The sequence below is a fragment of the Microcebus murinus genome, chromosome 12, assembly GCF_040939455.1.
Source record: "Microcebus murinus isolate Inina chromosome 12, M.murinus_Inina_mat1.0, whole genome shotgun sequence".
NCBI classification, from domain to species: domain Eukaryota; kingdom Metazoa; phylum Chordata; class Mammalia; order Primates; family Cheirogaleidae; genus Microcebus; species Microcebus murinus.
The window spans coordinates 33295426-33310200 of NC_134115.1; the positions used below are offsets into that span (position 1 = coordinate 33295426).

At 44.5% G+C, this 14775-nt stretch overlaps 1 long non-coding RNA gene across 1 annotated transcript; it reads right to left on the minus strand.

Annotated features, from left to right (window-relative positions):
- Positions 1-10172: 10172 nt before the first annotated feature.
- On the minus strand, positions 10173-11083 carry LOC105856175 (uncharacterized). The gene is made up of 3 exons (XR_001146992.3): positions 10911-11083; positions 10516-10550; positions 10173-10394 (listed from the first exon to the last, which is right to left on the minus strand). It is a non-coding gene; the product is annotated as an uncharacterized LOC105856175 (long non-coding RNA).
- Between the last annotated feature and the right edge of the window lie 3692 nt (positions 11084-14775).

The window sequence follows — 14775 nt, forward strand, 5'->3', positions numbered from 1 at the left end:
TCTTGCCTTGCTTTAAAGACTAAAACATGTGCCTCTACAACCTTAGATAGCATCTTTATGCACTGAATGGCAGTTAACATTTATTTAGAAGTTACTATGTGCTGGGTATTATGTCAAATACTTTAATCCTCAACAACAATATGATGGCATAGGTACTATTTTTGTCCCCAATTTATTGATGAGATCACACAATCACTGAGAAATTAAATAATTTGCCTGGGCCACATAGCTGGTAATTCCTGGAACCGGGACATGAACCCAACTGGTGTATCTAAAAAGCCCATCGCTTCAGCATACTCTCTACCTTTAAATGTATACCTCTGGGCATTCTGCAAACCCAATCACATTTTTTCTCCTTTATATTTTACTTTTGAGGCTAGCACAGGACCCATTCTGGGGCTGTTTGTATGTTCTTAATGAGTGACGAGTTCCCCTTGAAATAACTTTAAAGGGTAGAGTCACCCCCTAATGTGGTGACTAGAACCCTGAGAAATGTGCTAGGGCAAAACATTTGGGGAAACAAGAAAGAACTAATGGTTTAAGGACCATTATACAGTTCCTCTTCAAATCAGCATTTACAATGGACTTCCAGAACCTACTACAAATTGTTCTAAGCCTGCTTCCCTCAAAACCTATCCCTCCGTAACCTTCTGGTTGCTCTCCGTGCTCCTGAGATTCTTCCTTTTCCTGAAAAACATCCACATTCCTGCCAACTGCCCCCAGGATGCCTCCCCTACCTTCCTTAGCCCTCCCCACCACTGGAACCAGACAGTGCACACCTGAGATTCACTCTCACCTAGAGTTTGAACCAGAATCAACTCCTTTTCTTTTTTGTTAAGATACATACCGTGTTTTGTTTTTATTTTTCTTCAACTATAGAAGTAATTCCCGTTCGTACTATGAAGCTTGAGAAACAAAGAAGAAAAAGACGCCCTGGGCACAGGGGCTATATCTCAGTTATCTGTGTCCACAGAGCCTAGCACGGTGCCTGGTACTTGCAGGGGCTCCACAAATGTTGGTGACAAGTGAATTTGTTACAGACCCACATGCATTCATTGCCAGCACTCTCCACTGCTGCTGTGTTTCCAGGGTTCTGGCCACAAACACCGGGCACGTGCGGAATACAGGACAATCAAGTCGATGCAATGAGGGGAGTCCAGGGCCAGGCTCACAGTGGGCCTTGTGCACATGTTTGTTGAATCATACGTGAGAGAAAGAGGATGCCACAAAGCCTGCTGTCTAGTTGGGGGGCAGAATACACAACACACATCCTAATCACCGGAGCCTGTGGATTGTGTTACCTTAAATGGCAAAAGGGATTTTGCAGATGTGACTAAATTAAGGATTTTAGGTGGGAGGCTACCCTGGATTATTCAGGTGGGCAAGGTGTATTCAGCATATTAAATGCTGAATAAAAAAAAAAAAAAAGAACTTCCATTCTGGTGATTTTAATCTTGAAAATGAGCCACATGGGTGACCTGACACCAAGGTGGATAATGATGAGCTGAAAGCTGTCGTGGAAGCGAATCCATCTCAACCTACACATGAATTAGCAGCAAGGTGTGACATTGCTATTCCAACAATATTGGGCCATTTAGAACAAATCAGCATGGTAAAGAAGCTGGATAGATGGGTTCCACATGAATTAAATGAGTGTTGAGAGGAGAAATCATCTTGAAGCTTGCCTTTCTTTGTTGTCACAACATAAAGGCCAATTATTTCTACACTGTATTGTTATGTGTGATGAAAATGGATTATTTTTGACAATTGCAAGCATTTGGCACAATGGGTGGATAAAGATGAAGTGTCAAAACACAGTCGAAAACCGAATATTCATAAAAATTCTAATGGTGTCTATTTAGTGGTCCAGCACTGGTATTATCCACTACAGCTTCATGAAACCTGATCAATCCATTACAGCGGATGTCTTTGAAATAATGAGGATGCTTGTGATTCAACAGGCAAGATTGGTCAACAGAGACAGGCCAATCCTCTAGCAAGACAACACTCCACCATATGTCACACAAACAACACTGCTCAAATCACAGAGGCTGGACTTGGAAACTCCCTGTCATCTACCTTAATCACCAGACCTTGCACCAACTGCCTACCACTTCTTCCATGCTTTGGACCACTTCTTGCAAGGAAAAATATTCAATTCTCAACAAGTTTTGGAAAATGGCTTTCCAATTCCATTGCTACTCTATCTCCAGGCTTCTTTGCTGTTGGCATAAACAAGTTACCATTAAGATGGCAAAACTGTGTTGACAGTTTAGGTGCCTACTTTGATTAATTGTACTGCTTCTTGCTTGAGATCTAATAAACTACACTTTTGATTCAAAATCAGACATTTCATATTTAAGAGGCAGAAGGAGTCATAATTAGACTGATGCATGTGAAAGACAGAGGAAGGGGGCTCCAACCAAGGAATAGAGGAGGCCACTAGAAGCTGGAAAAGACAAGGAAATGATTTTCCCCTAAGAGCCTCCAGAAGAGACCAGCCCTGCTAACACAGTGATGTTAGCCCTGTGAAACTAATTTAGACTTCTGGCCTCTGGAACTACAAGAATAAATTTATATTGTTTCATGTCACTATGTTTGTGGTCATTTGTTACAATAGGAAACTAATACACCTTCTTTGATACTCAGGTCCTCACTGATCTCCCCCTTCTCTGAATCCTGATTATGTCTGAAGATACAGCATAGCATTCAAAACTCCACAGAGTCTGCTGTCTCATCCAAGCTTGAATGAGGTGCATGGACTTCCCTATACTTGTTTAATTTCTCAGGGGGAAGAATGTCTAACGTGGGACAAGCTAGATGAAAGGGTTAGCAGATACTTGCTGGGAGGAAGTAAATCTTTGGTTTAAGACTTGATTATATGACACACCTAATGGGTGCAGTGCACACCGTCTGGGGGATGGACACACTTGAAGCTCTGACTCGGGTGGGGCAAAGGCAATATATGTAACCTAAACATTTGTACCCTCGTAATATGCTGAAACAAAAAAAAATTTTTTAAGACTTGATTATATGAAGAAGAAGGAGATAGTCTTCGATCTCAGCATCATTGCATGTCATTAAACATTGTCTGTTGAACAAATATTTGTGCACCAACATTCACAGCAGCACTATTCACAATAGTCAAAAGGTGGAAACAACCCAAATGCCCATTGCTAGATGAATAGATAAACAAAATGTGGTATATTCATACAATGGAATATTATTGAGCCTTAAAAAGGAAGGAGATTTTGACACATGCTTCAGCATGGACGAACCCTGAAGATACTACATTAAGTGAACTAATAGAGTCACAAAAAGATACTGTAAGATACTACTTACAAGAAGTATCTAAAGTAGTGAAATTCATAGAGACAGAAAGTAGCGGTAACTGCTGCGGGTGGAGGAGAGAAGAATAGAGAGTAATTGTTTAATAGGTACAGAGTTTCAGTTTGGGACAATAAAAAATTCTGGAGATGGATGGTAGTAATGGCTACACAACAATGTGAATATGCTCAATGCCACTGAACTATACACTTAAAAATTGTTAAAATGGTAATTTTTATGTTATATATATTTTGACCAAAATAAAAAAATAATAGAATCTATAACAATAGTGAGGACAAAGAACAAGAGAGATCTGTAAATATGCCCAGGCTGGAGGTAACTGCCAGGAGGAAGGACCAAGGCTTGGAGGGACAGGTTCGCAGGGGCTGGCATTACCGTGGAGCACATGTGCTGTGGGCTGGCCTGTCCTCTCGTGGCAGCAAGGTTCTCTTCTCCCCACCAAAGGACAGAGCAATCCCTTTAACAACAACAAATATTTATTGAATTCCCCGTGCTGACCCTGGGGGTGCAGCATAGAGCAAGATGCATGCCTTAGAGTCACACGGGGGGAGACAGACAAACAAATAATCTTACAAAGTGAGGTTACAGTGTGACTTGAGTCAAGGAGGTCACGTGAGGAAGTGACACACGAGCCGAGAGCAAGAATGAGTGAGAGTTAATGATGCAATGAGGTGGGGTGGAGGTGAGAAGGGAGAGTGTCCGGTGTCCTCTGCAGAGGAAACGGCAAGCAGCCTCCGGGGACCTGAGCAAAAAGGCCAGGGCAGTGAGACTGAGACAGCAAAGAGAGCCAGAGGATTCCGGGGAGGTGGACAGGGGACAGACGTCAGGGCACTAAGCCATGTTCAAACCTGTGGTCTTTCTTTCTCCTCATTGTAAAGAGGCCTCATCAGAGCGGTGTTCACAGGGTGAGTGGGGGGCAGGGTTAGAAGGAGGGGGGGATGCTGCTGTCAGGTTTGTGTTTTGGAAAGAGGGCTCATGAGAGATGTGGGGTGGTGGGTCAGGAGGCTGCTGCAGCAGTCTAGGAGAGGGAGGCTGGAAGGGGCGCTAGGGGAGTGCTCAGGGATGGAAGAGACCAGGCAGATGCAAGGGGATTTAGGAATAAAAAGGACTAAGCGAGATGAATTGGGTAGGAAGCACGAGAGAGGAGGGCTCACAAACAACTCCGAGCTTTCTGCTTTGTGACTCTGGCCTGGAGAGGGCCTTCAAGCTCACTGTCACCACACCGCACAACTCCAGGGGTGCCATCCACTTTGCAGTCAGTGGCAATGGTACCCCTGGAGTTGTGCACAGGCAACAGCCCATGTGGCACCAACAACAGCCCTGCAGCAAGAAGTGTCTCCCCTGACCCTGGGCCTCACACCCTCCTCTGTGTCACTTTCCTAGAGATGTACCAGAGGGCTGTGACCAGTGACCAGCATGCCTGAAGCCGAGTGGGGTCAGTTGTCCCATGTTGAGCTGTCCAAACTAATTCCACTGATGCTGCATCATGAACCCGTGCCTTTAGACGATCCTGGGCAGAAGGGAAGCAGGAGGGCGGGAGCCTTGGTATGCACGTGACTCACGTTGGCTGTCTCCCCACTCACCACCGTTATCAGTGCTTGCAAAGCCCCGCACATATGGCTGCCTGGTCACATGCTCCACTGATAGGAAAGCCTTGGATGTTGCTACTCCAGGGACTTAGTGCCAGTAGGTCGTGTCCCATTAGAATCCGCCCCAAGACCCGAGGCTGACTCACCCCTTGCAGCACACGAGGGCAGGAGCAAGAGAACAAAGACCTCTCCGGGGGTCCCCCCAGGGACTCCAAGGCAGCCTGGGTTATGCCGTGGCCCCTACAGAATGCCTTGGCCACAAGTCCACCTGATGTTCCAGTTCAATAAAGCCAGAAGCCATTCTACACTAACTAGCAGCAGGTAGAGGTGCTCATGCCTCAGAGAGTCACAGCAAAACAGGGAGCACTGGGAGGAACAGATGGAGCCTAAACCCTCCACTTTGCCTCTCATCTTCTCACTGGTGTGAGCAGGCAGACCATGACTCTGCCCAAACTGTGGTGCACTGACAGACCAGCCCCCCCACCCCTGTGAAGGGGAAACCTAGAGGAGCCAAGCCCTGGGCCCCAAGAAAGGTGATGCTCCTGACTCCTGAATCCAAACAGGAAGTCTTCCTGAAACCGGACAGCATGGGTTGGAACCCTGCTCTGCCTGTTTATGGCTTATGATTTTGGATGACTTTGTTAAGTTTTCTGTGCCTCAGTTTTCTCCTCTGTAAAATGGGGATAATAATAACCATCTCTATCACACAAGGTGTTGCAAGGATTGAAAGCGTTAAGACACATGCGGCACTTAGATCAGTGCCTGGCACGTGGTAAGCATCCACTACACGTTCGCTGGCGTTACTCTGTTGGAACAAGAGTCTGACACTCACAGCTCCCAGGCCGAAGACAGCAGGTTGACAGGTTGCAGTTCCCTGCCTGCTGCTCATAAACTCCAGCGACCGCAGCTCGTGAGGTGACCGTCAGGGGACATGAGCAAGGCACCAACGGCACCTGTTACAAAAGGCTCGTGAAGATGAATAAGATTCTCTCGAATCTCGCTTGCTTGCCAGGCTATAGTTTTCACACAAAGAAATGGCTTGAACCTTTTTCATTCCACCAGTATATCGCCTACTTGGGCGGCTGTGTGGGGTCGAGAAGTTTTCCACCTCTGTGGGCCTCAGTTTCCTTGAACCAAAAGCTCTCTGAGGCCTCCAGCAATAACTCTTCTATGAGTCCATGACCCCAGATCTGTATGGAGCTAGCCAGGGCGCCTTTGCAAGCGTGTGTGTGCACTGCCATTCTTCTCCCCCTGAGACTCTCAGTTGTTTTTGTTTTTTTTTTTTTCCAGCTTGTTTCTGATAACCAATGTTTATTTTTGAAGTCTGGGTAATTCTCCAAATTTACAAATGTTGATGACAGAAAAAAGATACCTCTGAACGCTACGATGTTTCCCAATGGGTTTTTCAAACAATTCTCACCATTCGTCCTAGAACTTGGATGGAAAGCGTTATGCCTGGGGAGTCACCCTAACCCCACCGACCTCACCCTCCCTGAAGAAGTCAGTGGGCTAGAAAGCATCTATCAACACGCATGTGCTAGACGCTCTGCCAAGCACAGCACAACCTCACCCTCTGTCTCTGCAGGGCCCTGTCACAAAGAATGACAGCATTCTGGGGTGGGAGGGACCTTGGAAATTCATTTGAGTCTGACCACCCATCTGATACGTGAACTTCTTCTGCAGTATTCCCGCCAGTAGCTCCTAGCCTGTGCTTGAACACCTCTGGTGACGGGGGAACTCACAATCTTTATAGCCCACTAATACTTTCATTTATTTAATAAGTGACCCGACCTGCATCTGGTGCTAGTAAAACAATGGTGAATCTAACTGAAACAATCCCTGCCCTCAAAGAGCTTATAGTATAGAGGGAGATAACAGATAAATAAGTGAATGCAGTGAGACACTATATTTATTTTAGAGTATCAGTTAATTTTAATTAATCTTTGGGCTTTTCTTTTCCATACGGCCTTGAGCCTGATCCTTCCCCAAGTCAGCTGGAGGTTTGTACATATCCTTGATAAAAGTTAACATTTTTTTTCCTAGCATAAATGCAAATATACAGAAATGGTTAAAACTTACTTTTGTGATATCCAACCCACAATTGAAACCTACATCAGAAATAATAATTTTTGAAAGCCAAATCCTTTTTGATCTGTGATGTCTGGATTTTGCCAAAAGAACAGAAGAAAAATCAAGAAGCAGGGCCGTCATGACAGCAAGGTGTAGACAAATGGTCCTCAAACTTTGGTGCACATTAGACTCTCCCCGCAGGGAGGGAGGCAGTTAAAACGCAGGTCGCAGGTACCCACCTGCAGTTTCTGCTTCAGTGTGCCTGGCACAGGCCCTGAGTAGTTTGTGGCACTGTTAAAACCTTCCCAGATGTCGCTGATACTGTTGGTCCACGGCCCATACTTTGAAAACCATCATCTCAGAGTTTAGGATGGAAAAGAAAAAGATCAGGGAAAGTAAATGACCTTCAGCTAGGCAAGTAGGCGAGGCAAGAATGAAGTGGGAGGTGCTAACTGGGAGGAGGCGGGAGCTTGCTGGGAAGAGGGACTGGACTCAGGGCATAACTTGGAAAACGTGGCATCGGTGCTGAGAGACTTTTCAGAATCATCTACTACAAGCACCAGGGGACCAGGAGGAAGCCGAGGGGCTGCCTGCGGATCACCTGTTGCCATTCGGGCAAGTGCTGCTTGTCACCCGTGCTGCAGGACCACGTTAACTCTTCTTCCCGTTGCTGTATGGTTAGGACTCTCTAGTGGCGGCTACATGCATGTCACCTGAAGACTGCCCAGCAGCAAAGAGAACCACCTTGCCTTGAGCCATCTGCATTAGTTTCCTAAGGCTACCGTAACAAATTAGCATAAAGTGGAAGACAAAACAACAGAAATTCATTCTGTTACAATTTTGGAAGCTGTAAGTCTGAAGTCAAGGTGTCACCAGGGCCATGCTCCCTCTAAAAGCTCTAGAGATGAATCCTTCTTTGTCCTTCCAGCTTCTGGGAGCCACAGGCATCCTTGGCTTGTGACAACATAATGCTAATCTCTGTCTCTATCTTCACAGGCCCTCTTCTCTGTATGCGTCTCTCTGTGTCCTTTCCTTTGCTTGTAAAGACATCAATCATTGGTTTTAGGGCCCACTTCATCCAGTATGAGCTCATCTTAACTGCTTACATCTATAAAGACCATCTTTGCAAATAAGATCACAGTCTAAGGTTCCAGGTGCACATGAATTTTGGGGGGACACTATTCAACCCACTATTCCATCCAAACTACCATCACCAAACTTCCCTTCCTGTCCCATTTCAGGAGCTCAAGACATTCATTAGTCCCTGAATCAAAGGGTGGGGATCTTGACAACCAGAGAAATGATGGAGTTGCAGGGAAATCTCCAAGCCTGTACTTGGGTGAGAGGGGTCAGTGGTAAATGGGGCAAATCCCACCCCCTTATGATAGAGTGTGGTGCATGACAATGAGGAGGTGTGGAGCACCCTGGAAATGCGGGAAACAGGCACTGGTCACACGCTTGGGTGTCAGGCAAAGTTTCCCAGAGGTTAGAATGTCTAAGGTAAGACCTGAAGGATGAGCAGGAAATAGTCAGATGAAGACCTGGGTGGGAAGAGAGGACCTGGGAGTGCTCCAGACATAGGGAGCACATGGACAAGGGCCCAGAAGTGAGGGAAAATGTGATCGATTACAGGAGCAAAAGAAATTCACAGTGGCTGAGCTGTCACGTGGTACAGGGGTGGAGGTGGAAGGGCACCTGGGAGACCAAAGCACAAGCCTCTGTCTTTATCTCCTGAAGCCACACAGAATAATCTTGGTCCTTCTTCAACTCGAGAATCCTTATGTACTTAAAGACAGATATCTTCTTATCTCTAAATCTTCTCTTTTCCTGGTTAAATATTCTTAATTCCTCCAAGGATTTCCCATATGCTTTGGATTTTCATCCCTTCCCTTACTATCCTGGTTGAAGTGCCCTGAAAGTCCACTCCAGCTTATGTAAACCTCTTGAAGTAGGAATCCCAAAATAAAACACAGTACCTCAACCCAACACTGTAGGATCAGCACCCTGACCCTAATGGTCAATGTTCACTGACAGTACCTTTCCTTCCCAGATCTGGGTGTAGAATTGGGCCAGGTTTCCAAGGTAAAGACTGTTAATTAGCCTTCATTATCCACTATCACCTTCCTTCTCTTAGTGATATAAGCCCCCCAAGTTTTAGCTGAGCACACAGCTACCCACCTAGAGACTAACATCCCTGCAGCTGACTGTAGTCATGTGACTAAGTTCTGGTTCATAGAATCCTTTTAACAAAGCCATTTACTCTTGCCTTCCTCCTTCCCTTGTCTTGCAGGCTAGAAACAGTGAAATCTGTAGCAGCCTGGCACCCAGAGATAGAAACCCATGATGAGGACAGCAGGGTAGACCAGCCCACCTGGGTCTCTGGAGGACTTCTTGGGGCAGACAGTAGTATGCACACCCTAGACTGCTGGCCCACCTCTGGACTGTTAAATGAGATGGAAAGAGCCATTTGAGCCATTGTAGCTAATGCAGGACTCAGCCTCATGTGCTCCCTATCCATATGGGCAAATTCGGTACAAGTGTAGACTTGGGGGTTCATCTATGTATACAGCCATTCAGTAAATGTGCCAAAATGTCTAGTAGGTGCTAGACACTATGTATTCTGAACCTTACACAGGGTGGTATCAATATTTGTGAGATGGGCAGTATATTATTTTTGGTTTTCAGTCTTTATCATTGTGACTGCCAAGAGACTCTTGGTTCAACGTTAATGATTTCAGCTCCTTAATTTTTGTAACATTGACTGTGTATTCTGTGATAGCTGCTTTATCTAAACCATCTCCTTCAATCTTCAGAACAATCTTATGAGACAGGTATTATTATTCCAATTTTACAAATTAACAATCTAAGCCTCAGTGTGTACCTGTAGTCCCAACTACTTGGGAAGCTGGGGTGGGAGGATGGCTTGAGCCAAGGAGTTTGAGACCAGCCTGGGCAATATAGCTAGACCCTATATCTGAAAATAAAAAAGAAAAGAAAAGAAACTAAGCATTTTTTTTAAAAAAAAAATAACTTTAATTTGCTTAAGAATTAGCAAATATCTTAAAAGACAGGGAGTAATTTCTAGAATCTTCTGAGCAGTTAAGAGCGACTCAAGATTTTGCTCAATGACCTTTCAACATGTTTCCCGAATTTGGATCCATTGAACAACAGTCCAGAAGACAGACCTGTTCAACTTGATTTAATTCAACATTTCCCTAACATACCTGCCTATGAGACTCTTTTTTCAAATAACACGTTAGCTTCCCACAGAACTCAGAGAAGGGCTGCTCCAGACATAATTGTGAAGCACCGAGAAGGGAAATCTTCCTGTTTCATCTGTTTTCATTCCCCGTCACGTCCAGATGTTACACCTGATTGGAAATACCCCTCCAAGAGAAATTGTATTATTAGAAACCTCCAAATAATGCTTTACACAAAGGTAGAATTTCAGGCAATGCCAGGGAAAACCATTTTACTTAGGAAATTTCTTGGATTCCCCAAATCCTACCTGGATTGCTGCCGCCATGTCTGCTCTGACTGCCTCTGCAGGGAGAACAAAGGACGAGGGTTCCTGTTAAGCCCTTCAAAACGAAAGGGACCTCTTCGTGAGCCAGACAACATACTAGTCTCATAATTCAGGGGGTTTATATTTAAATCTCTATACACAGTTAAGTCTCTATAAACAGTTATAGCGAGTGTGACTGGGCATGGTGATCTCGTATAAGTTCACCCAAATTTGGGAAATAGAAATTGATTCTTTTACAGGTGGAGAAACTGAGTCAAGGCGACAAATGAAAGATCATCTGATGGGGTAAGTTGCAGGCAGGTTCTAAATCTTTTTCTCAAGGAGCTTTCTGCATTTAACACTCAGTCCTTCTATAAGTTAAAAAGAAAGCACGGCACCTCTCCAAACCAGCAACAGTAAAAGCTGGAAGCTCCAGGGTATGTGGGTGGACAGAAAAGGTGGGTCGCCAAGGAGCTGGTGGCTGGAGAGGCTAGGAAGCTGGTGAGTGCCCTCTGTCCCTTCCTCAAATGATGGCAGTGCAAATGCACGCTCAGTGAAGTAGCCAGCCCACTCTAGGGCAGACTTTTCAGGCCCTGTCTGCAATGCCAGGGACCTTGCTCTGGGGTTGTCATGGGGAAGTTATTGTTGTCCTCCTGGCAACAGGTTTCCTAGGTGAACACCAAACAGCCCAAGCAGGCCCAGTGAGCGACCGGCCTGGGCAGCTGCTGTCCCACACCGCCTCGCCCGCCCTCTCCTTTTACTCTCTCACTCCCTGAATCCACACCGCCGCCTGCACAAGAGGCAGCACTCATTCTTACGCACAAAGACACTACAGAAGGCCCCTTGCACGAGGGGGGTTGCCCACGGCCCTTTTCTACTCCTGACCTACAAAAGCGTGGCCAGCCATGAGCAGCCATGCCCGCCCCATTCAACCCACAACTAAAATGAGAACAGTTCTCTGCAGAGAAACCTTTTCCACCCATTTTTACTGAACATCTTAGTGCCATAATTGAAACAAATTAGAAGCGTAAGAAATACCGCTGGTGATGATCAAAGTCTATACCACAAAGTGAAATGAAGCCCTGAGCCAATTAACCTGTGAAATTGATCAGTTAATTGCAGAAAGCTAAACCAAACAGTTCAGTTAAAGTAAATCCTCAGTGGCTCAGGGGTTGCCAGATTCAGCAAATAAAAATATCCAGCAATGCCACTTAGAAAGCTTTTCTGCTCAAATCTGAAATGTCACCTCTGCTCCATGTGCTTTCCTGTGTAGACAAAGCCTTCAAGTGTGGAAAACAGAGAGGGAAATTCGCTGGCTCTGGTGTCCATTCCTGCCCCACCAGCCCCGGGGGTGATGTTAACCTAGCTTATGCCTGGCGTCTCACCTGCAGGACCCTAGATAGCCCCGGGTTACACAGGGGCACTTTCAACATCACTTAGGGTTTAGTTTAAACTCGAAACATCAAAAGCAATTTAGACCTGTCTTAGAAGGATCCAACCCCTCCAAGAAGTCTCAGAACCCACTGGGTCTGCCCTGGGTCCCTTGTCCTTCTCTGAAGTGCCCTAGGATCCCCTCCTCAACGAAACCAGATTTAAGAGGACAAGGTGATCCTTCCCTCATCCCAGCCTCAGAGTTTGTATCCAGTTCCAGACATTCAAGTAGTTAATACAGATCTGTGACCACCTAAGGTAAAAATTTGCCGACTTGGAGAAACTTACTTGGTGATGGGCAATGGGGAAGGAAGAGCAGAGAGCAGACAGTGAGGAGACCCAAGCCTGGAGACGATGGGCTGTGTGATCTTGAGTAAGTTGCCGCACCTCTCTGGGTCTCCATTTCCCCATCGGTTACCTATAAGCCACATTGCAGGGTGTTAAAATGGCGTCACAATCACAATAGAAAGCAGTATTTCTCTTGCTATAGTCCACTGCAGAATCCTTTCTCTGCCCTAATTTGGGGAGTCTCCAAAGAGTATGTCAAGTGGGTTCCAAAGAAGTCCCTTCAACTATCATGTAGGATCGGCAGCTTTGCTCCTCTTTGGTTCTGGATCCTTTCAGAGATCTCTGTGGCCAAGGCCTCTGCTGTCCACTAACCCCCAGTGCGGAATCAGGCCACCAACACTCTGGGTGCCAGTTCTGGGCCAGGGCCCTCAATACCTTGGTATCACTGCCTCAGCTTCTCGTGCCTGACCCTGAGGGCACTGATACATGTGTCAGGATGTTTATATAAGCCCCATTTCTTAGAATCCTCACACAATCCCTGCAAATTAGATATATAATTTCCATTTTATGGAAAGGGAAAATAAGTCTCAGAAAGATTAAATAACAAAACCAAGACCACAAGACTCATAAATGACAAAACCAGGATTTAGACCCAGGTTCATATAATTCCAAACCCTGCCATTACACCAAGCCACTTATGGGACACATGGGGTGTTACCTGCTCAGGAGCTAATGTCCCAAGTCCTACACAGTTTGTATATTATTTTCTTTAGTGAGCAAGCCTTTTTGATAGTAGGCATGTGCATGCATACTACTTGCATCATAGGTTGGTTAAAAGGATCTATGAAGAGAGGTCTACAAAATTATCTGTCAATTATGTATGATAGACCTGTTCAATCTGAAAAGGAAAACACTAACTCGCTAAATTCCAAAAGAAAAATAGGCCAACCGAATGGACAATTCCCAGGGGACTAAATATAAATGACTAATAACTATATAAAAATCAAATGCTATTAGTAAATGTTTTTAAATGAACTAAGATGAGATGCTACTTTTTAACCTATGAAATTAGAAAAATAAAATACTCGAAGATGGTAGTGTCATTGGCTTCTAGTGGACAAATTGGTACAACTTTTCCAGAAAGTTAATTTGGCAACCCATAGCAAGAATCTTTAAAAGTACAAATTATTTAACCCAAAAATTCTTAGGACTCAATCCTAAGGAAATAATCAGAAACTCAGAAAACGATTTATCTACAAAGACGTTTATCAAAGTGTTAATTATTATAACAAAACTGGAAATAATATAAATGTCTAACAGTCAGAAAATAGCTAACTAAATACAGCCTTAGGAATGGATATTATGCAGCTATTAAAATGACATAATCAAAAAACGAATGACATAGTGAAGTGCTCATAACATAACATTAGTTTGAAAATAAAGACACAAAACCCTTTGGACAGTATTACCATACTTTTGACTTAAAAGACTGAAGGTGATATTTTTCAATGACTCTATGAACATTTCTAGTGTTCTCTACAATAATGTGTATTTACTTTGCACTCAGAAAAATATATCTAGCAAAAAAGACCTCAGCAGGTCTTTGTTCCTGGCATGCTGAGTTGGATGCGGGTGTCTAGTGTCACTAAGCTAAAAGAATATGGCTGGCCGGGCGTGGTGTAATCCTGTAATCCTAGCACTCTGGGAGGCCAAGGTGGGAGGATCGCTCAGGGTCAGGAGTTTGAAACCAACCTGAGCAAGAGGGAGACTCCGTCTCTACTAAAAATAGAAAGAATTTAATTGGCCAACTAAAAATATATATACAAAAAAATTAGCCGGGCATGGTGGCACATGCCTGTGGTCCCAGCTATTCGGGAGGCTGAGGCAGTAGGATCACTTGAGCCCAGAAGTTTGAGGTTGCTGTGAGCTAGGCTGATACCACAGCACTCTAGCTCAGGCAACACAGTGAGGTTCTGTCTCAAAAAAAAAAAAAAAAAAAAAAAAAAGAATATGGTGCATCCCTTTGGGCCATCATTCTGACTTTCTTTCTACCATATCACAAAACTAGACAAATTCTCATTAACATAAATTATCATCCTAATAATAGAATGGCAACAACCAGTTGTATTTACTCAGTTCTGGGTTCTACTACCAATCCTTTACATATGTTGTATCATTTAATCCCCACAAAACCCTATGAGACAAGCATTACCCCATTTGAAAAATGAAGAAAGTGGGGCTCAGAGAGAAACAAATATTTTTCCCAAACTTCTAATGTGTGGCCACACAGAGGCTAGAACCCAGATCAACTTTCCAGAAAATTTACTGGCTATGTGGTTTTTTTTAAAATTTTGAAATGCAAAAATTGTATTTGTCCACAGCATGACTTCTTTTCATAGGAATCAGGACACCTGATTCTAATCCTACCTCTTCTCCTGACTAGCCAAGTGTCCTTGAACAACTCATATCCCCTTGAGATTCTGTGACTGCTACATGTTGGAGGTGTTGAACTAGATCAGTTTCCCCTCAAGCTTATCTTGTTAA